This window comes from Muscardinus avellanarius (genome assembly GCF_963383645.1).
Source record: "Muscardinus avellanarius genome assembly, chromosome: 14".
In the NCBI taxonomy this organism is placed as follows: domain Eukaryota; kingdom Metazoa; phylum Chordata; class Mammalia; order Rodentia; family Gliridae; genus Muscardinus; species Muscardinus avellanarius.
The window spans coordinates 67167118-67189504 of NC_137800.1; positions in this window are offsets into that span (position 1 = coordinate 67167118).

Here is a 22387-nt window from a genome sequence, read left to right on the forward strand (position 1 = left end):
AATAAAAAATAAGAATTAAAAATTTCCAGTAAGATAACCATCAATGTCAGAAGCTTTTGGACTTATAAAAACTATACAAAACATTTTATAATGTGCCAACTTCTAAAGTCCCATATATGTAGGACTGCTTGGGGTTTCGAAATAATTGTGCAGTCAAGTATGTGTTTCTTCTCATCAGTAAACTTTTAACAGCATGACCATTCTTGTAACCAGATAAGTTGTTTTTGTTGATCTTTCGTGCTGCATCTCTTGACCAATAAGACTTTTTCTATATACTCTTTAACCTTTTTTTCCTAAGGAGTTCTTTTCCAACAGAGTATTCTTTCAGATGAATTGAATAGTCCAGGCATCATTCTTTTTCTCTACTTCTCATGGTCAGAGTCAAATGCTAGCAAGATTCTGATGCCAAAGCCTATCTGTTCGGTGATAAATCTTAGTTTCAGCTTGAGTTGAATCCAACTGCCAAGATTATGATTATCTTTAAATACCAGTTGGGTGATGCTAATCAATGTGTCCTCACATGACTCAAAGCCTTCTCGTTTGGAACAATGCATTACAGTCCTTGTACAGCCAGGATCATTACTGTGGTAAAATGGATCGAGAACAGGTTTGCTTTCTGCTTTCTGCTTTCTGCCACCGAATCTGGGAAGCAATATTTCAATGATTTCTGGGCCAAATTGCTTTTTAGAAGTTTGGGTTCCTTCATTATTCAATTCCTCCCTTTTCAATTGGTGCATTATAGTCTCACATTATAATATATATCATACTGACCATGACATTCATTCACACAGTACTTGGTGACCACCCTGCCTCTCCATTTTCCTCCCTCCCAATACCAAGTGTTCAGGTTGACAATGTTATATTACAGTTTCCACTCTGATCTTCTTGGAGGACTTTTTCAGAGTGCAAACACAGAGTGTACTATCTCTCTTTCTCTCTGTGTGTCTCCTGCTCCTTCTGTTTTGTCCTTTTTCTTCTGCCCAAAAAAGAAGTGCTGGTGTCCTTCCAGTGGTGTGCTGGCATGAGAGGCACTCCTCATGGGTGATACCATGCAAATCCCTTTAAAGAACTGGTCCAGATCACAGTGGAACAGCACAGGGCTCCCCAACATGTCCCTTATGTTTTTTCCAGCACCTACATGCGTGGCTATTTTCTGAAGCTTTACAGTTCTCTACATACCCTTCAGAAACACTCTATTTTTGCCTTCTTTTTCAAACACTTGACCATGAAATTTAAAATTATGCTGAATTCCAATGGCTTATATGATTCAGAGGTCTTTACATTACATTCTGAAAAACAAGAGAAGTCATTGCAGGGAACAGTGTAGGGAGAGAAAAAGACTAGACTCCTGAAAATGATTTTTTTTCTTCCTCCACTGTTGTTTTATTTCTAACTCTTTTACATCCTGATCTATCTTATTTTGGTTGAAAGAAATAGTTTATAAGCCTGTACTCAGTCTGTTCCTTTGTCACAAAGAAAATTTGATAAAGTAGTATTTTGAGGTATTTTCTTGATTTCGGATAACTTGACTGTGGCCAGACTAGGGTTAGAACCAAGGGTGTTTGGATAATACCTTTACTATGCCATTCTTTCCCTTCCAGATAATGTATTTGCGCTTAAATAAACACTGGCCAGGATTTAACCCAAAGGAGGAAGGAAACAAATAAATATTATGAGAATTTCACAAAGATAATGATACTTTGATGAGAGAACTGAGGTCTCTGAATCATACTAATGGGATGAATGGCTCTGCTTGAATCATAATGGCAAGATGGCAAGAAAAATATGAAGATTTTCTCTAAAAAAACTAAGAGAGTAAGGAAAAGATATTGAAATAAAACCTCAGGACATGTTTTGATACCGATCTGCATAACTCATTTTTTCTCAATTGTAGATGTGGCAGGATTCAATAATTGAGACATAAGTGGGGTGATTTTGAAAAATATGTGTGGATGAGTCGTACAATATCTAAGTTAATTTTCCACAGTGGAAATATGCCTGAGCTTTCCAGGCATGGGATAATATCTGTGTAAGTCTTAAAAATGTTGTCATAGAGCAATCTTGGATAAGCTTTTACTGTTCATATATGGAATTGGAAAACAAGAGATCATGGTTCCTTTAAATTTATAATATTTCAGAAAATAGTGGAAGAAAGAGGAGTGGAGACTGGCACAATCAGTTTTAAATTGAACTTCAAAAGCTAGTAAATTATGCCGGGCGTGGTGGCGCACGCTTGTAATCCCCGTGCTTGGGAGGCGGAGACAGAAGGATCACACAGTTTCGAAGCCAGCTGTGCTGGCTTAAGAGACCCTGTTTTCAAATGAAAATATTAAAAAAAATAAAATAGGTCTGGGAATGTAGCCCGGAGGTAGAAGGTTTTCCAGGAACCCCAGTACCACAAAATTAAAAAAAAAAAAAAAAACGAGTAAGTTATTGTTGCATTATTAAAGTAAAATATTACTGTGGAATGTAAACTGAGTAATATTCCATGATATAGATGTAGCAAAATTTGTGTAATAAAAACATCTGGGTAATTTCTAGTTTGGGACTGTTACAAATAAAGCTGTTATAAATACCCTCATACAAGTTTATTATTTCTCTGGGATAAAATGTCCAGGAGCACAATTGCTGATTATGTGGCACATTCATTTTTAGTTGAAAAAGAAAAAGGAACCAGCATACTATTTTTCAAAGTGGTTTTACCATTCCATCAGTTATATATATAAGTGATTCAGTTTCTCATCTACTTTCCAAAATTTGATATTATCTTTACTTCTATTTACGTTACTCTAATAGATGTATAGTGATGGTTATAATTTTTCTTTACCAGTTGTTTTGCAGAGCAAATTTTTATAAGTAGTTTGTCAGTATTTCTTCTTATAGATTGTCCTTTTAGAATAAAGCATAAGATCTCTGCTGAGTCCTAGATACTGAAGTTTCTCCTTGTTTTTGTACATTTGTTTTTGTTTTGTGTTTAAATTTATAATCCAATCTTGGTTAATTTTGTATTAGATGTAAGTCTTAGATTAACCTATATATTAGTATTTTCATAGCTATAATCTAAAATACTTGACCATATAACTTAGAAGGAAAATTGATTTTCTCATGGCTTTAGGGTTCAGTTCATGTGAGACTAGCAACCACAGATTCCAGGGCATGGTGGCAGGAAGTGGAGACAGGGAGAGCACATGGGTTGATCCTCACATCAAGGAGACCAAAAGTCAGAAAGGCAGTAACCAGGGAGGAAACACATATAATCCTCTAAACCACAAGCCCGGGACCCACCTTCTCCAACTAAACCTTACTGGCCTGTATCCGCATGCTGATAAATCCATTACAATATGTTTGTTTATCCATGTGGTTCGCAGACAGCCTCAGCTACTTAGCAAGGCCCTTCACAACTCAGTGAGACCCTATTTGAAAAAATAAAAAAGAATAAAAAAATAGGACCAGTGATGTAGCTCTGAGGTAGAATGCCCCTCGGTTCCCCAGAACCACACACACACACACATACACACAAAATTTATGACAAATTCAGAATGCAAAATGCACTTCGTCCATGCTTAGAGTTCTCAAAGTCTTAACAGTTCCAGCATCACCCAAAAGTCCCAAAGTCCAAAGTCTTCTCTGAGACTCACAGTAAACGCTTGTGAGCCCCTATAAAAGAATATGAGAATCATAATAAAAAGCAAGTTACATGCATCTAGTATACAATAGCAAAGAATAAACATTTTGCATTTTAAAGAAAAGAAGAAATGGGACCAAAACTAATGAAATCAGCAGGGCAAATATTTCATCCTGGAGCTCCACTTCTGTACTTTGGGGCCATAATGATGAGATGTAATCTCTAGGAGGCCTTGACAGCCCCACCCCTGCAGCCTGGTTGATTGCGGTGGGCAGCATGTTCACTCTTCCAGTCTGGCTTTGTGGCTCCCAGTGCACAGCCCTTCCTTGAAGATGTTCCAGGATTTTAAATCTTTTTTTCTTATTTCTTGCAGCCTGAGCTGCACCTTCACAGCTTCATAAAGTACCCCATTTGTCCTGCTTGCAGAATGATGATCCTGCCACATGTTGCCTGACTTCCCGGGCTGTTCTTTGATATCTGGGAGGAAGCCTTAATGATCCCTTTTATTCACAAAAGCCAGCATTGCATGAGCACTGAGATGGACTGCCAACAGAAAGGGTAGTCACTACCTCTTAAGCCACTGCCGCAAGACTGACCTCCATCTCAACAGACCATGGCAGAGACCATCCCCATCATGGACGGTGCTGGACCTGCCTCCATCAAGGCTACAGGGAAGAAATCTGAGTGCAAGCCTTGTTCCTAATCAAAACACTACACCTCCCTTCAGACACCATACTTTCTATCATAGCTGCGTGTCTCTGAGCCTCAGCTTTATCTGTTTTAGATTATTTTGATCATTTTTCTGTTAGAAACCATTTTTTAGATATTTTTATTGGTATATTACAATTATATATCATAGTGAGATTCAAAATGACACAAACATACAAGCACATATTACTTGGTGTATTTCTCTCCCTATCTCACCTCTATTTCCCCTCTCACTTTTCTGGACATGTTAGTAAAATTGGTTTTGACAACATCATATATGGACATAACATTATTTGAACTGTCCCATTCCTCGGGCCTTCATTTTACTCTTTCCCCCTCTTCCCTCAATCCCCTTCCACTATTATACTGGTATCTCTCCTCATTTATCTGTTTATCATTTACCTGTTATCCTCCTGTCTCAGCCTCCCTATTTATAAATTATTTTCTGTTTTTTTTTTTTTTTTTGCGGATCTGGGGATGGAACCCAGGGGCATTTACTTCTGAGCTACAATCTCTGTTCTATTTTTTATTCTTTATTTTGAAACAGGGTCTCACTAACTTGCAGAGGGCCTCACTACATAGCTGAGACTGTCTGCAAACCGGGATCCTCCAGTCTCAGCCTCCCGAATGCTGGGATTACAAGTGTGCGCCACCACGCCCGGCTTATAATGTTTTTGAATATATCTCATCTTTCTTATAGAAGAACATCAGATGATATTAAAAATATTTTGTTTCAGTTAGAAAATGTATATCTTTTTTAAATCCATAGAATAAATGGTAGTCTTTTATGTTTATTTTTAACTTTTCATTTTGTCTTTCCTTTCTGAAAACCTCGGCTGCCTTCTTTTTTCATATTATTCTTTTTTGGAAAACTTCCTTCAGCTATTTTTAAAGAGCTAATCTGCAGGCCACACACCCTCTTAGTCTTTCTTCCTCTGATAATGTCTTCAGTTTTCCTTTGTAACTGAAGAAAAGTTTCAGTAGATATTAAGTTCTGAGCTGATTTGTTGTTGTTTTTTCAGCACTTGTGAAACACCTTGTCACCTTCTTCTGGCTTTCATACTCTCAATGGGAAATACTGTGCTGTATGAATTAGTGTTTCTTTACAATAACCTATCATGTCGTTTTGGCTGTAATATTTAATCTTCTTGTGTCTTGGGGAAAATTTTTCTTAGTTCATCTTATTGGTAAGTCAGCTTCTTTAATCTGTAGGATAGTGTCTCTCACCAGGTTTGAAAAGATTCAGCCATTATTTCTCCAAATACATTTCCAGCCCTGTAATTTTTCTGCCCTTCTTCTAGAACTCTGGCAATTTTTCTGCCCTTCTTCTAGAACTCTGGTGTACAAATATTAGCTTTTTTATTGGTATCCCACAACGTTTTGAGTCTCTGTTCCTATAATTATTATTATTATTATTTTTTTTTTGCAGTACTGGGAATGGAACCCAGGGGCATTCTACCCCTGAACTACACCCCCAGCCCTATTGTATATTCTTTATTTTGAAACAAGTTCCCACTGAGTTGCAGAGGGCCTCACTCTGCAACTGAGTGAGGCTGTCCACGAACCACCATCCTCTTGTCTCAGCCTCCCAAATACTAGGATTACAAACGTGCAGCACCACACCCGGCTGTTTCTGTAATTATTAATGATATTTCTTTGTGTGTTTTCTTCTTGTTGAAGTTGAATAAACCATTGGTTTGTCCTCAATTTCACGGAATCTCTTCACTTTCATCTTTACTATTAAGCCCAGCCAGATTCTAATTCTATAATTTTACATTATTTTTATTATTAAATTTTGATTATATTTTTTATTGTGTTACTGATAGTCTACCTCTGAGCAACACTACCAGCCCTTTTTATTTTTAATTTTGAAACACACTCTTGTTGCTGAGGACTTTACTTTCGTAGGCTGTCGTCAAAGTTGAGTTTTTCCTATCTCAGCCTCACAAGTACTAGAATTAAAGGTATGTATCACCATGACTGTCTTGGTTATTTTTATAATTTTAATTTCTGGCTAACAGTTCTTTTTTGTCTTTGTTTCTTGTCTTCTTCTCATGTGCTACAAAATAACATATAATTGTTGAAAGGTATATATGACAACTGCTTTATTTATTTATTTATTTATTTATTTTTGCGGGTCTGGGGGTGGAACCCAGGGTCATTCGCCCTCTGAGCTACACCTTCTGCCCTATTTTTTATTCTTTAATTTGAAACTGGGTCTCACTGAGTTGCAGAGGGCCTCACTAAGTAGCTGAGGCTGTCTGCATACTCCAATCCTCCGGTCTCAGCCTCCTGAATGCTGGGATTACAAGCGTGCGTCACCACGCCCGGCTGACAACTTCTTTAAATATTATCCGGTAACACTAACAACATAGTCATAATAATGTTGGCTACATGTTCTGTCTTTTCTCCTTCAAGTCGGGTTTTTATAGTCTTAGGTATAATTAATTATTTTTTGCACATATCCTGGACATTTTGGATATAACATTAGGAAACACTTGATTTTATTTAAGTCTTAACAGGGACTCTACTTAGGTTTAGCACATAGGTCTTGGCTTACTCTTATGAACTGGGATGTCAGTGGCACATTCGTTTTAGATGCTTTGCAATGCCCTTCTGGCCAACATTCTTCTTCTACTGAGTGCTTGATGCATCCATCATCCTTAAAAGTGATTTCAGTTCTTCCCAATGCCACTGGGTGAGAGGTTCAAGAAATGCTGAGCCATGGTACTGCTGCATGCTGGATTGTGTCTGCTCTGCCCTGAGTATGGGAAAGGATGCCTACTGATGCTGACACTGCCCAGGGTCTGGACAGACCACAGTGATGCTTCTGCTCTTGGTCTACTGGGTAAAATGAAGATAGGTCCCTCCAAGAATCTGATATCAGGAGCCAGGACTTTGCTGTCCCAGGTGTTGGGCAAGGGCAGGTCATCCTGTTAGGTAACTGCTGGGCTTTTTCTTTCCCAGTTCTTTGCCCAAACAGAGCAGACTTTGCTTCTTTGTCTTCTGTGTGTTTTGGCAGATCCAGGTTGCATGCCTCTTCTCTGCCCAGGTTGCCATACACGGAGTATGCATAGAAAACCCAGGAACTCCATTCATACTTAGGCATCTCTTTTCAAGTCCTCAAGTCTCTAGCCAGTGTGCCTTCTTCCTTCCACTTCAGGAATCCTCTACTGGTTATCTCTTGAATTGTGTCCAGAATATATAGCTGTATTTAGAGAAGGAGCAAAGAGAAAAGTAAGTCTAGAATATCTCTTCTTCCATACGTTTTCCTTATTTTATTTTTTTCAAAATTTAATATTTATTTATGTATTTTAACTTTTTATTGGTGCATTATATTCATACATCATATTGGGGTAAAAAACTTGTGTGTACATACATGTACACATCACTGATTTAACCCCTACCCAACTCCCACCCCATTCCCTACCCATCCCTCCCTCCCTTACTTGGCTAATGGTTGACTTCTATATGTTTAAGTACATTGTGTGTTTTAGAGATTTTCCTTCTTCCCCCTCTTTTCTCCTCGTTTTCTTTTCAACAAAAGTATGGAAAAAATACTTAGTCATTTTCCTGAAAATGGATCTCTATGTAGTAAATAAAAAATTTTTCTAGGCTATGCATAGATGTTTATCATTATAATACTAAGCAGTGATGTTTAAAATCTTTCTCCTAATTTGCTAGGTATGACTGCCCTCAATTCACTTGCTCTTATTTCCGTAACATCAGCTGAGAGGACGCACTGATTTCTGTCATTCCACTTTCCTAATAGTTTCATACTAATTACAACAACCCCTCACAGCCATTCCCCATCCTTTACACAAATCCATATCCTGGTTGATTGCTAAGGCATAAACATTTATTATCTCAAGAAAGTTTATTTTAATACAAGTTAAGACACTTTTCTCCAAAATAATAAATGTGGTATTTGAAAGAGCTAAAATACAACTGGGAAATTTCAAGAGATCAACCAGAGGTCAAATGAAATAATTTCCATAAAAGTACCACATAAATGTTAATTGTTATTAAGGCAATATAAAATGCTTCAAATGTACCTGTTTTTAAAAAATTTTTGAGTGAGCAGAACCATGGTAGATGATTATGCCAAATATTTAAAATAATCTTTCAAAATATCTTGCTGTTGTCAGCTTCCCCTTATAGTATCTGAGGGGTTTCTATATTAAATAAGAGCAAATGATTTCAGATAAAATTTTCCCGTAGTAGTTAATCATAAAAAGTAAGTTTTTACTATATGATGCATTGGCCATTTATAAAAAGAAGATTCTTAGCTAATATGTCATTATGAAACTTTTATCTGCTTACTATTGACTACAAATATTACTAATATCTCAAACCTTTTTGTTTTAATTTTAAGAAACTCAATTTCCAATAATGGTGTCTTGTCACATTCATATATCAGCCATTCTAACCTTTAAATCAAGCTGGATTAAATTTCATTGTATTAACTTATCTGTGCCATATCATTCGTTGGCTGAATGGGTCCTAATTGGTAAATAACCTTAGCTTCATTTTATTATATATTTGATTCTTGAAATATGCAAGTAAATTACTAGTCTGAGCTGTCAATATTTCCTTGAGCTTATATCTATATCTAAGTGTGGTTTTCCTCAATATGTGTAGAAAGGCTACTTTGTTTTGGTTTTCACTGTGTTTTAACTAACAATAATTTGTAAATTTTAGAAATGTGATTGGATAAACTATAGGTATTAGAATAAAGGGGAAGATGTTGGTTTAAGTTGCACCAGTTCTAAACTGAGAAGTGTATATTTTCTCTGCCATGTAGAACACTGGATATGAAGCACTGCACATTCATTTCTTTAGTAAATTAATTACAGATATTGTTGAGTGTAATTCTGTAGGTCAGGCACTGTGAAAGTAAAAATATGGTTTTGGTGAATAAAACAAATATGGTTTATTTATAGTCACTCTTAAAGTTTTAAAATTAATATAACAAAGTGGTAGCAAATTAGGAAATGAGCTTGTAAGTGGTAACTGTACATTTTAGTAAGTGCACAGGGCAGAAGCAGGTGAAATGTGGTGCAAAAACTCTTTGGCTGGTATTGGCGAATGGAGAGATGGGAGGTGTGATTAATGGGTTTTCCTTACAATGTTTAATTTCGGTGGAGACCTGAAGAATTGAGGAGGAGTTAGGTACACTGGCCATAAGACATCTTTGTTATCTCAGAATCCTCCAGTTCACCTACAAATATAGTATAGAGATAAGCATCTAGTGATAGTTTTTCCATGATCTTGGATGAGTTTTATTATAAATTAATCTTTATCCTTTATTCGTAGTGTGGGATAGTGTCTAAACTAGGGAAGGAATGACCGTTTCCCAAGATCCATCTCTACCCAGGCTAATCATAGTTTATTGAGTGACTTAGGGATAGGTATGCATTCCTCAAAAAATTTTGAAGACTCTGATCTTAAATTATGATATAAATACGTCAATCTTTCCATGGGTCAAGATACACACAATCACATAAAAGTAATATGAAGCTCTAGAACACCTGGTAGTCTAGAAGTGGATGTCTTCCTGTACCTCCTCTTATTTGAGTCAGCTAATAAAGTATGGAGATTAATTTATAATAAAACTCATCCAAGCCGGGCATGGTGGCACACGCTTGTAATTCCCGCACTTGAGAGGCAGAGACAGGATCCCGCAGGTTCAAAGCCAGCCATGCTGGCTTAGGAGACCGTTTCCAAATAAAACTATAAAAAGTAGGTCTCGGAGTGTAGCCTGGAGGTAGAAGGGCTTCCAGGAACCCCAGTACCCCCCCCAAAAAAAAAAACCGTCATTCCGTTCATGGAAAAACTATCACTAGATGCTTATTTCTTTTTTCTTTTTTCTTTTTTTTTTTTTAAGGGGAGTAAGAGGTTTATTGGAAGCAGCAGGGAATGGGGAAGGGTGGCTGAACACCCCCAAAGGGGCTGGAACTCTGGGTCCAGCAGCTGCCTTCAGGACAATACTTGAGAGTAGCCCAAGCCGAATTGCCTTCAGGTACAGGCTGCTTTCTTCCAGAGTCCACGTGATCTGCCAGAAGGGAATAGAGAAAAGTGGCCGAACACCCCATAGGGGCTGTCGGAACTCCGGGGTCCAGTATCGCCCGAGCCAAGTGCCCATCAGTTGCAAACTATTCTCCCAGAGTCCACGCGATCTGCCAGAAAAGAGGTACAGGTCACCCCTAGGGGCCTGGTCAGCCATGATGTCCAGCAGAGGCCTTCAGGTCACTACTCGAGAGTCGCCCGAGCCAAGTGCCCTCAGATGCACTCTGCCTCTCAGGGCCAACACGACCTGTGAGAGAGAGAGAACAGCTCCCCAGAAGGGGAAGGGGTCCTGAGCGGGAAGTCCCCCTTTTGCCATCTGACTGGCAGATGCCTGACCCGCTTGCAAGTCCATTTGTGGTTAGGGTAACTTTTGGGATTCCAAGGAGAATTTGCATAGGGCATTTGCAAGTCCTTTGAAGGGTCTCCTTTCAGGAATGCCAGACTTGCTCTGTGGGTTTGTTGATTAGGAAACTCAGGATGGCTTTGTGAAGCTCTGATCCTTCTTATCTCTGAGCCTTTGGAATTTCAGGCATTTGTCGCCCCTCAGGAAACTCAGGAAATTAGCTTTTTTTTCTACCAAGGCCTTTTCCCTATCTACCTATTTATTTCTTAAAGGACCCAGCTTGGAAGTCCTTAAACCCCCCAGTGCCCCTTTTTTGTGTTTGCAGTAGAGGGGATGGAACCCAGGGAATTCTACCGCCGAGCTATACCTCCAGCCCTAATTTTTATTTTTTATTTTGAAACAGGGTCTCAATAAACTACAAAGGACCTCACTAAGTAGCTGGGGCTGTCCGCTAACCTCGATCCTCCTGTCTCAGCCTCCCAAATACTGGGATTATAAGCGTGGGCCACCACTCCCAGCTCTTGTTAATTTTTCCAAATTTTTTTCCTACCTATTTAAGAGTTGAGAAATTGCAGGTAAACAAGAAATAATAATAGATAAACTTTCTCTATTTGCTGGATTTTATATCAATACATTTTTAAAGCTAGTTCTAGTTTGGGACAGAGGATGTTTCTTCTTTTTCCATTTAGCGTCACACACAAACTTCTTATAACAGTGCTCGATGATAGCTCAGCCAGTGCTGTACAGATGACATTGTTTCATGATATTTACAAGTAATTTCATGACTTGGAAATGTACTTTACCCTATTCAAAATCTATAAAGTCCTTTTGGATCCCAATAGTAACTACAGCTCATTGGATACTTATTATATACTAGTTACTAACATAGACTTATCATTTCATGTAGCAATAACAATACCATACTAAAGATGGCATTATTCTATAGACGCAGACATAGTTTCTGAAATATTAAGCAACTTGCTGAAAGTCATATAGTTGATTATTAGCAAAATAGGATTCAAAGCCAAGTCTGCCTTTTTATCGACCTGCACATGATTTTTAAGTTCTGTAGGCTGCATCTGTACCATAGAGGAGAATCTGAAAGTTCATTTCCTTGTGATTAGTGAAATTACTACCAACCCTGATAATTTCCTTTTTTCTTCTTTTTTGTTTTTTGCGGCACTTGGGATGGAACCCAGGGTCATTCTACCTTTGGGCTACACCTCCAGCCCTGTTTTTTTATTCTTTATTTTGTAAAAGGGTCTCACTGAGTTGCAAAGGGCCTCACTAAGTAGTAGCTGAGGCTGTCCACAAACCATGATCCTCCTGTCTCAGCCTCCCAAATGCTGGGATTGCAAGCATGTACCATCGCACCCAGTTGGATAATTTCCATCCTAGAGGAATTTTACTTAGTTTCATTTTTTCTCCGTAGTTCAGATATTTAAGCCCACCTATATACCTATTAAACATCTGACCTATTAACTCTGTGTGTGTGTGTGTGTGTGTGTGTGTGTGTGTGTGTGTGTGTCTGAGAAAGAGAGAGTATTTCAGGGGAAATGTAGAACATTTTTCCACTTACCATATGCTGAGGTATGGGGCTTACCTCAATAGAATGAATACAAGCTATTCCCAATTGTTCTGCCACAGCAACATTAATCTCTTAAAAAGGCAACTATATTAGGATCAGTTGAGTCCCAAGATAAAACATGATCTTCAAATCGGCATCTGTTTTCTAATTAGGACTGCTCAGTGGCAACTTTTATCCAATAATTTAGTTAAATTTCATTCCTAAAGTATAAATATTCTCTGAAGGCACATGGGTGAAGTTAAATCAATAAATGCATTATTGTAAATTACTTCATAATTATATATTGATAAACATGATAAGGTTATATGGCATTCATTTTCCATATCCCTTCATACTTCAGATGACTTCATTGAACATTGTATTCTTCTGATTTTTTTTAACAGAGCTATATTTTGTATAAAGTGAATTTCATTATCTTAAAGCAATGAAATTTCAGTAAAGCATTTCTTACCCTTATGAAAGTTTTACATCATGTAAACCCAGAATATATGACTCATATCTTGCTTCTTTAAATGTTCTCATGGATTTTTAAAAATATACTTTTATTGGTGCATTGTAATTACTCATCATAATGAGGTTCAGAATAATTGGAATATGCATGCACAAAGCACTTGGTGAGTTTGATATAAAATAATTGAATGAGTTACAAGAAAAAATGCATTCCTATCTGTTTTAGGCCTGGCTAAAAACATACTGGGAGGCTGAAATATTATGAAGATTTTTTTATAGTCAGTTTGCTTCCCACTTGATCTAGAATCCTGGCTGACCATCAACTAGAATTTCTCTTTACATATTGATCTCTTTTCAATTGGTAGTCTATTCTTCCTACATGGTATTTATCATGTATTTATGTATACTGACTGTGTTTTAGAATATTCAGAATCATCTAATTTAAAATGTACTGTCTTACACACACACACACACACACACACACACACACACACACACACATATATATATATATATATATATATATATATATATATATATATATATATATATAATGTACCTATACTAATTAATGCATCAGTTCATAGCTCAGCTATGTTCTTGGTATGAGCCTGTTCCAGTCTGATTTTTTTCTCTCTGTGGGGAAAGACACAGAAAGGACATATGTATAGTAAAAAATAGGTTGTGTTTGGGGCTCATACATAATTGTCTTTGAATCTTGAATCTGTTTTTATCACTTCCTAGATTTAAAAAGAAATGACATGTTCATGATAGGCTTGGTCCTTAACACCTAGCAGTTGCTAAATATGTGGAAAGAATTTTTATATATAACAACTTTGTAAATTTAATATATAAATGAAACTGCCTTTTGGTTCACTGTTACATTGATTATTTCACTAGGCATCACCTTGGAATATTGCTCTTCATTTTGGGAGATGTATCTGTGATTCATGAAACAAGTGTGACCTTAAAGCAGTATTTTCAATCAGATATAACCATCTATTAGTTTTTTGTATAAATTTATTAAACAGAATATTTAGAGGTGGCTGTGGTTGGGAGTGAAGCCTGGTTAAGAATTCCCAAACTGACATCTTGGTGGGGTTTGAAAGTCTTAGGTTTAAGGACATCTCCTTTTTGGTCATAATACTTAGTGAGTACCTTCAAGGACAGATACAGTGTAGTTACTGGAAACCTGCATCTCAGGTGTCCCATGTAGAATCATTTCCAATTGTTAGACTATGCATGAATATGAATTTTGAAATACAGACTGATTTTCCAAATGATTTTTGAGCAATAGGCCTTGAACCATATCCAAGAAACAAGAAAAATTTCCTACGAGAAACTATCAATGTAAATAAAAAAGAGTTAAAGGGTAAGTTCAGAGATAAGAAAAGATTAATTGTTATAACAAAGAGCTTTGGCTTACCTATGAGATAAACAACACATTTTGCCTTCTTGTTTTATTTGTGCAGCTAATACTTTAGTCTAGATAATATTACTAAAATGAATCAAGTTCTTAAATAATTTTGAATTTATATTGAATGATAACAAATGCAAGAACATTTGCATTTGAAATGAATAAGAAAATGCAAACTTTTTCACTCTTTTGACCACCAAGAGTCTAGTTTATGATGATAATTTTTGCTAGTTATTAACTGTACTCTATTATTAAGAATGATACACAAGAACATTTTCTGTGTACCAGAAGAGACACTTATGGGGTGAGATGCAGAATTCATTACAAAGAATCATGAGGATATACCTTGACATTAAAGATTTGTCCATCTCTTTATTCATTGACGCTCTTATTCAACACTTTTTGAGTCTCCAGTGAGCAAGACATTGCAGTAGGTGGAGCTCTATGAACAAGAAGATAAAAAGGGTCTCTCTTCTGAAAGTGCTTCCATCTTAGTTAGGGAGAGTGGTCTATAAGTAGTCAAAAAACAACAAAACAACAGGTTCATTTAATCCTTCCCAAAGCAGTTATATTTTTAATCAAAACTTTTTTTTGTTCAAGGGTAAAAAGTCACAAAAATATTATTTTTAAGCCAGGCATGCTGGCATATACCTGCAATCCCAGTATTTGGGAGACTGAAAAAAGAAGACCACAGGTTTGAGACTAGCCTCAGCAACTTAATGAGATTCTAAGCAATATAAAAAGATACCATTTCAAAACAAACAAACAGACACATTATTTTTTTTGAAGACTGGCAAGGTATCTCAGGATTAAAATTCTTCTGGGTTTAATCTCCAGTACCAATACAACAACAAAACTCGCACACAAATATGATTTTAAAGAAGATTTTAAAAGATTGTCCAAATATTAAAGTGACTCATCTTTCCCATTTTTTGTAACAAAATCACTTGATTCTAAATTATTAAAAAGAAAAAAGTAATGCAATGTCAAAAATGTCAGGAGGACTGGTAGTAAGGAATGCATGTAGGAGAAGCTCCTCTACTGCTTCTAGAGCTCCGGCTCCTTGGGCTGGGAAGCAATCACCTTGCTCTCCTCCTGGCTGCAAGACTCGCACATCCCATCACATGCACTTAGGCAAGTCAACCGTGGGTGATATTCTCCATTCTGTTTTTGTAAAAGGGAACTTCTTTGCCTCTAGTTACCCAACAGAAGGAAATTAGTCTTAATGACTACTGTAGAGATAAAGCAGAGAGGATAGAAACATTCATCACTTGGAAATCCTTAGTGTCCAGGCACTCTATTCTCTGACTCCCATAGAATTCTGAGAGTTTGGGGAAATTGACCTATATATTTTATTTAAAATAAATGAGAAACATTGGTCACATGAGTGAATGCCAAACCCTTTGATATGGTCTGGCTAAAATACATATTATATTTGCTTATCATATCGGTGAGTCTGCAGGTCAATTAAAAGAATACTTGTTCTAGTTCAGCTCAAATTCCCTTTCTGATAATCTGAGCCAAATGTTCCAAATGTGAGCATGCCAGTTTTTAAATCCTTGCAAATGATTCACAAACTACACAGATACCTGATATATATGAGTCAGAATCTGTTTTGGGCATTTGTAGAAACTATTCCAAAATGATTACCTTTTTTGAAAGAGCCATCTATTTGTTTTTGTTTTTGTATTTGTTGTTATTGTTTTTTGGTGGTACTGGGGTTCCTGAAAACCCTTCTACCTCTGGATTACACTCCCAGACCTATTTTTATACTTTTTTATTTGGAAACAGGGTCTCTTAAGCCAGTGCGCTGGCTTCGAATCTGTGTGATCCTCCTGTCTCCGCCTCTCAAGTGCAGGGATTACAAGCGTGTGTCACCACGCCCAGCAGAAGCATCTAATTTTTTAAAAATTATTTTGATATTAGGGATTGAACTCAGGAGCATTCTGTCTCTGAACTGTACTCACAGCCCTTTTTACTTTTTATTTTAAAATAGGGGTCTCTTTAGGTTGCTGAGGGTTTTGCTAAGTTGCTGAAGCTAGCCAGCCTTGATTCTGTGATTTTCTTGTTTCAGCTTCCCAAGTACTGAGATTACAGACATGGTCCATCACACCCAAATTGTCTAAGTAGAACCATCTAATTTTTACACATAAATGTTTCTTCCAAAGTAAAAATAATGATGGAAGTACAGGAGATAGTCTAATTTTATATATCTATATTTTGAAAATGGCATTGGTATCTCATAGCAGTTGTCTACAGTCATAAAACAGGGATGACAACTGAACTGGTTGACAGATGAGCTCACGCTGTCCTGTGTATATTGTTCTTTTTCTTGGTAGTGAAAGTTGTCTCAATAGATCAACGTACTCTTGGACGAAAACCAGGTACAATATAGTACACTGTCAGACCACAGGGTGGTCACAGAAGCCAGCAAACTGAGGTAGAGAAATCGAAGACAGGGATTACATAAAACATTTACTCTGAAGGAGCAAGGTACTTCTGATGTTCCTTTCTTCTCTTAAATGTTAAAAGATACAGTTCCTGGAATCCTCTCTTACTTGTCTCTTAACTTTGTCTATTTAGTGCTTATCTGGACCATCAGTGATCACCTTGAAGACGTAACTGATTCAGTTCTTAATCCTCTGTATGTAGTACTGTGCTTGGTCAAAAGCAAGACAAAAATAAAAGAAATACTTGTCAAACTAAAATATGGAATAAATTAATTATAACAAATACAAATTTATTATTTAAAATCTGTTATTGATTGAATGAATGATTGATTATAGTGCTGGGGGTGAAACCCAGGGCCTCATGCATTCCAGATAAGGACTCTACCATTGAGCTATCCCACCACTCTATAATGAGGCTTTTTTCCCCCTTGGGGATAGATACTCTGTATACAGGGACTTATTTTATCTAATTTCTGGTCTTCCTACATATTAACACAAGTGTGACAATGTTCTCCCATCTGGATGAACTTTGTAGTCAGGAAAATCAAACATATTTGCCTATGTCTCATGTCACCTACTGGATATTCCATCATAAACACAGAGTATGGTTCTATCACATATTTTTGCAACTACTAATTTTTTTTGGTGGTACTGGGGTTCCTGGAAACCCTTTTACCTCTAGGCTACACTCCTTGACCTATCTTATCTTATATTTTTTATTTGGAAACAGGGTCTCTTAAACCAGCGAGGTTGGCTTCAAACCTGAGCAATCCTCCTGTCTCCACCTACCAAGTGCAGGGATTACAAGTGTGCGCCACCACACCCAGCCTGCAACTACTAATTTTGGGTAAAGTGCTTCTCTTTCAATTTCTGCTGGTTCCCCTTCCAGATCACATGTACTTCTATAAATTTATAAGCAATAGATAAAAGAAATAGGAAAGTACTGTGGACGTGTGTTAGAGGAGAAAAAGTATGTCTGGCACTTATTAATTTAGGGATATTTTCATCTCATTTTATACAAGAAGATTTTTTTTTTTTGCAGGTCTGTGGATGGAACCCAGGGGTATTTGACCTCTGAACTACACCAGCTGCCCTATTTTTTATTCTTTATTTTGAATCAGGGTCTTACTAAGTAGTTACGGAGTGCCTCACTAAGTAACTGAGGCTGTCCGCGAACCACAATCCTCCTGTATCGGCCTCCTGAAAGCTGGGATTACAAGTATGCACCACCACGCCCGACTCTAAGACGAAGATTCTTGTATGACATTTGTTAGTGGTTTTGTGTTTGTAACTATCATTTTTTTAGGAAGTCTTTACTCTGCCTAGACACACACACACACACACACACACACACACACACACACACACACACCTCAACCACACATGCTTATAGAAGGGCCAACTGACCTTTCATATACTTTTTAGCATACAGTATGAGTTTATTATACTACCTATCACGCATTAGCCATGATTATGTTTATCCATATTTCTCCCAGTTGATGATAAGCATCCCAAAGGAAAAGCCTATTGCATATTCACTTTCAGGTTCTTAGTATTTATCATCACGTTTTACTCATATTAAGTTTCAAAGATACTGTTGCGTATCAGTTGAAATAACTCCCACTGGAGTTTAACAACAGCATCCTCATTACCTATCCTACTTGCCCAGGGGACAATCCCTGAATTCATTTTCATTTCCATCCCAGCCATGATTTTGGGTATTGTCAATCACCAAAGCGTAGAGAAATACAGATGTAGCTAGAAATTATTGAAGGCTCGCTCTAAGCTAACCTTTACTATAACTTGCTGCCTCATGCACTGCTCATAATATAACTCTTTTCCAGAAGTCTTCTCATTTATAGTTTGAGTAAAAGGTAGGGCTATATTTGATCATTATGAAGGTTAAGTAACTCATCCAGATTCACATTAAGAACACGGGCTAACATTAATCACTACTCTATAAAATTATTTGTTGACTATAAATGGTCAAATGCATTTTGATTCATGTATACTTATGACTGTATTTTTCTTATTCTATAAATATTTATTGATCACTTACAAATGTAAGAAAAAAGTGAGAAAGACAAAGCTACTTGCAATTTACTATACTTATTTTATAATTTATACCTTCTTAAATTTATTTTATTTTATTTTTTTGCAGGTCTGTGGATGGAACCCAGGGGTATTTGACCTCTGAACTACACCAGCTGCCCTATTTTTTATTCTTTATTTTGAATCAGGGTCTTACTAAGTAGTTACGGAGTGCCTCACTAAGTAACTGAGGCTGTCCGCGAACCACAATCCTCCTGTATCGGCCTCCTGAAAGCTGGGATTACAAGTGTGCACCACCACGCCCGGCTCTAAGACGAATACTTATACTTATGTATACTTATGACTGTATTTTTCTTATTCTATAAATATTTATTGATCACTTACAAATGTAAGAAAAAAGTGAGAAAGACAAAGCTACTTGCAATTTACTATACTTATTCTATAATTTATACCTTCTTAAATATATTTTATTATGTGAATATGTATGTTCAGCTTTTGTTATACTATACACAATGAATAAAATTTTGATTCAATATTTTATAATTACCTATGTCATCAATAATCTTCTAATATATTATTTTAAGATTATAACATTATTTATTATTTTACCTAAGAAAGCATTTGTAATTTATGTTGTAGAACTCTGACTTTATGACATTTGGGGCATTTGTAACTTTTTGATGCTATAATATAATATGTTCATGAAGATTATTGCACATAGAATTTTAAGCTCATCTATAATTTTTTCCTAAGAAAATTTACTAAAAATTAAATTATTGTACCAAAGGCAAAGGGGTTGTTTTTATATGTAATTCTATGCTTTCTCCAACAAAGGCTTTATCTTGATTATATATCATGGCTTAATTCATTCAAGCTTATGCTTTTCCCCCAAACATATAGACACATCACTCTCTTACTTAGGTTTGTTTGTTTGTTTGTTTATTTATTTATTTATTTATTTATTTATTTATTTATTGCACAGGGGACTAAACCTGGAGGCATTCTACACCCAAGCTATACTTCCAGCCTTATTTTATTATTTTTAGTTTTAGAAACAAGGTCTCACTGGGTTGATGAGAGTCTCATTACTAGCTGAGCCTGTTTTTGATTCTGGAATCTTCCTGTTTCAGCCTGTCAAGTACTGGCTCATGAGCCACCATGACCAGCTAAAGTACATTTAAATACATGATGTAAGCATGAATGATATTTTGAAAGTCTCAATCTAATATTTTCTTTTTTATGTCAATACATGTTTTTAGAGTTTGGTTTAAAAAATAATACACATTGATGGATGATTAATATACATGGATGGATAGATGGATGAATGGACAGAGAGTCAAAGTGATGGCCACCTTAACTAAGAAGTTATAGCTTCTTAGTTATAAGTCTAACATATTATGTCTATATGTTATATATTATAGCCTATATATAGCCTATATATAGCCTATATATAGACTATATATATATAGTCTAACATATTATGAATTATTTTTAAGCATCCAGATTTAAAAAAATTATATGATAGAATTTATCAATAATCATTTAAAGTTTAACTAGCTAATTTACCAATTGTATTTTTTTCAGATATTTATTTTATGAAAAAATAAGGTCTGAGGACTCTTTATTGTTTCTTTTCTTTAGTTGTCTTGGTCGTAAGAACCTGTCTTAAAATGTTAATTATTCTGAATATGTAGAAAACCTGAGAGTAACATAGTGGAGCCTTTTGTTGCTCTTGTTTGTAATACATAATTATTGTTGACTTTGTCAATTTATTCCTTGTTCACATCTGGGAAAAGTTTTCCTGTACAACAGCACAAAGAACTCATATATTCTCATGACCTTTAGCTCAGCAGTCTAGGAGTTTCAGATAAAATAAAAGATCATCTCTAGCAGAAGTTAAGCATAAACTTTTTTGGGGGGGTATTAAGGATGGAACCCAGGGTTTTATTGTACCTCAAAGCTACACTCCCAGCCCTACTTTTTATTCTTTTTTTTTTTTTAAAGGGGGTCTCACTAAGTTGCAGAGGGCCTCACTAAGTAGCTGAGGCTGGCTGGGAATCTGCAATCCTCCTCTCTCAGCCTCCTAAGTATTGGGATTACAGGCGTGTGCCCCCTTGCCCGGCTCAAGGATAAACATTCTTAAGAGTAGTAATAAAAATCAATGCATAAGTGTTGAATGAAAGAATAAATAAATAAGCTTGAGTTGGCTCTAGCTGCAAGGTTGTCACCCTGGTGTTGTGAATAGAACACACAGATGACGAATCTTTGCATCTTCCTTGAACCACTGTGGTGAACCTGGAGCATTGTCCATACTGTGTACTTGCTTCTTCGATAAAATAAGGCCAATATTATCTGCTAGTGTTATCCCATTGGATTTTCTAATACGTATGAGAAAAATCTGCAACACAAATTATTGACTATCTGAAGTTACTATATACTTAATTACTATGCAAATTAAAAATACCATAGAAGAATAGGTACTCAGGAGTGGCTAATAAAGCAGGTATTTATTTGGTCAGCATCATATCTCCTCTAAAAGTATGGATTGGGTAAGCAAAAATCTCTTGAGACTTAGCATTTCTTTAATGGATAGCAAGAACTCAGAATGTTAACTATCTGAGTTTATCTCGAGTGGCTTTTCCTTTCTTCATGATATTGCCTGTTTATCCCCTTGATTTATCTTCACATTCCTCTTAAGCAGGCTATGCACTTTAATGCCATCTTGTTTATGGGGGCTAATAAAAGAAAATTCTCTGCAATGGGAGATTTGCTTTATTTAAATGCAAATTAAAACTATATTCTTTCAGTTACAGGCCAAAGATTATAAACGCATGCTGCTTAACAATTTCAGGCAAAAGTAAGAATGCTTTTCTTTCCCATAATAATGAAATGGATTTCGTTTTTGTAAAATGGAGCAACTAATTGAGCCGTGACATTTATGTTATTTTATGTATGTTTTATGCTGCTTTTTAAAAGAGAATGTAACATTTATATAAGAAATGAGGATAAATACTAAATTGCTAGACTCGTAAAGAAATAAAAAAACTTGAAATTTCAGAAAACAAGAGACACTTTTCTAACTTGTCTGTGATTGAGATATATAATTCTTTCAACTGCTGTGATTGAGATATATAATTCTTTTTCTGCTTTCTTTAATGTATCTAGAAAAGAGTAACATTTATCTGAAAAGGATATTCTAAGAACCAACTTAATAGCTTGCCAAATGAATTTAAGTTTTAGAGAAGAAAGGGGAGCCGGTCATTTTCAGGAGCCACATATAATCAGCTTCCTTCTTTATAAATTCCTATGGAAAAATCATAAGACATCAAGAAAGGGATTAAGAAATAAAGGAGGCAAAAGGACGAATACATACCTAGAGCTCGTTGAGAAGGTAAAGAGGCCGCCAAAAAATTAGTTTTCATATACCAAGTGAAACAATTAAAGAAATCTACATGGGTCAAAAAGTAAATGAAGGCCGGGCGTGGCGGCGCACGCTTGTAATCCCCGCTCTTGGGAGGCGGAGACAGGAGAATCATGCAGGTTTGAAGCCAGCCACGCGCGCGCTGGCTTAGGAGACCCTGTTTCCAAATAAAAATGTAAAATATAGGTCTGGGAGTGTAGCCCGGAGGTAGAAGGGCTTCCAGGAACCCCAGTACCACCAAAAAAAAAAAAAAAAAGTAAATGA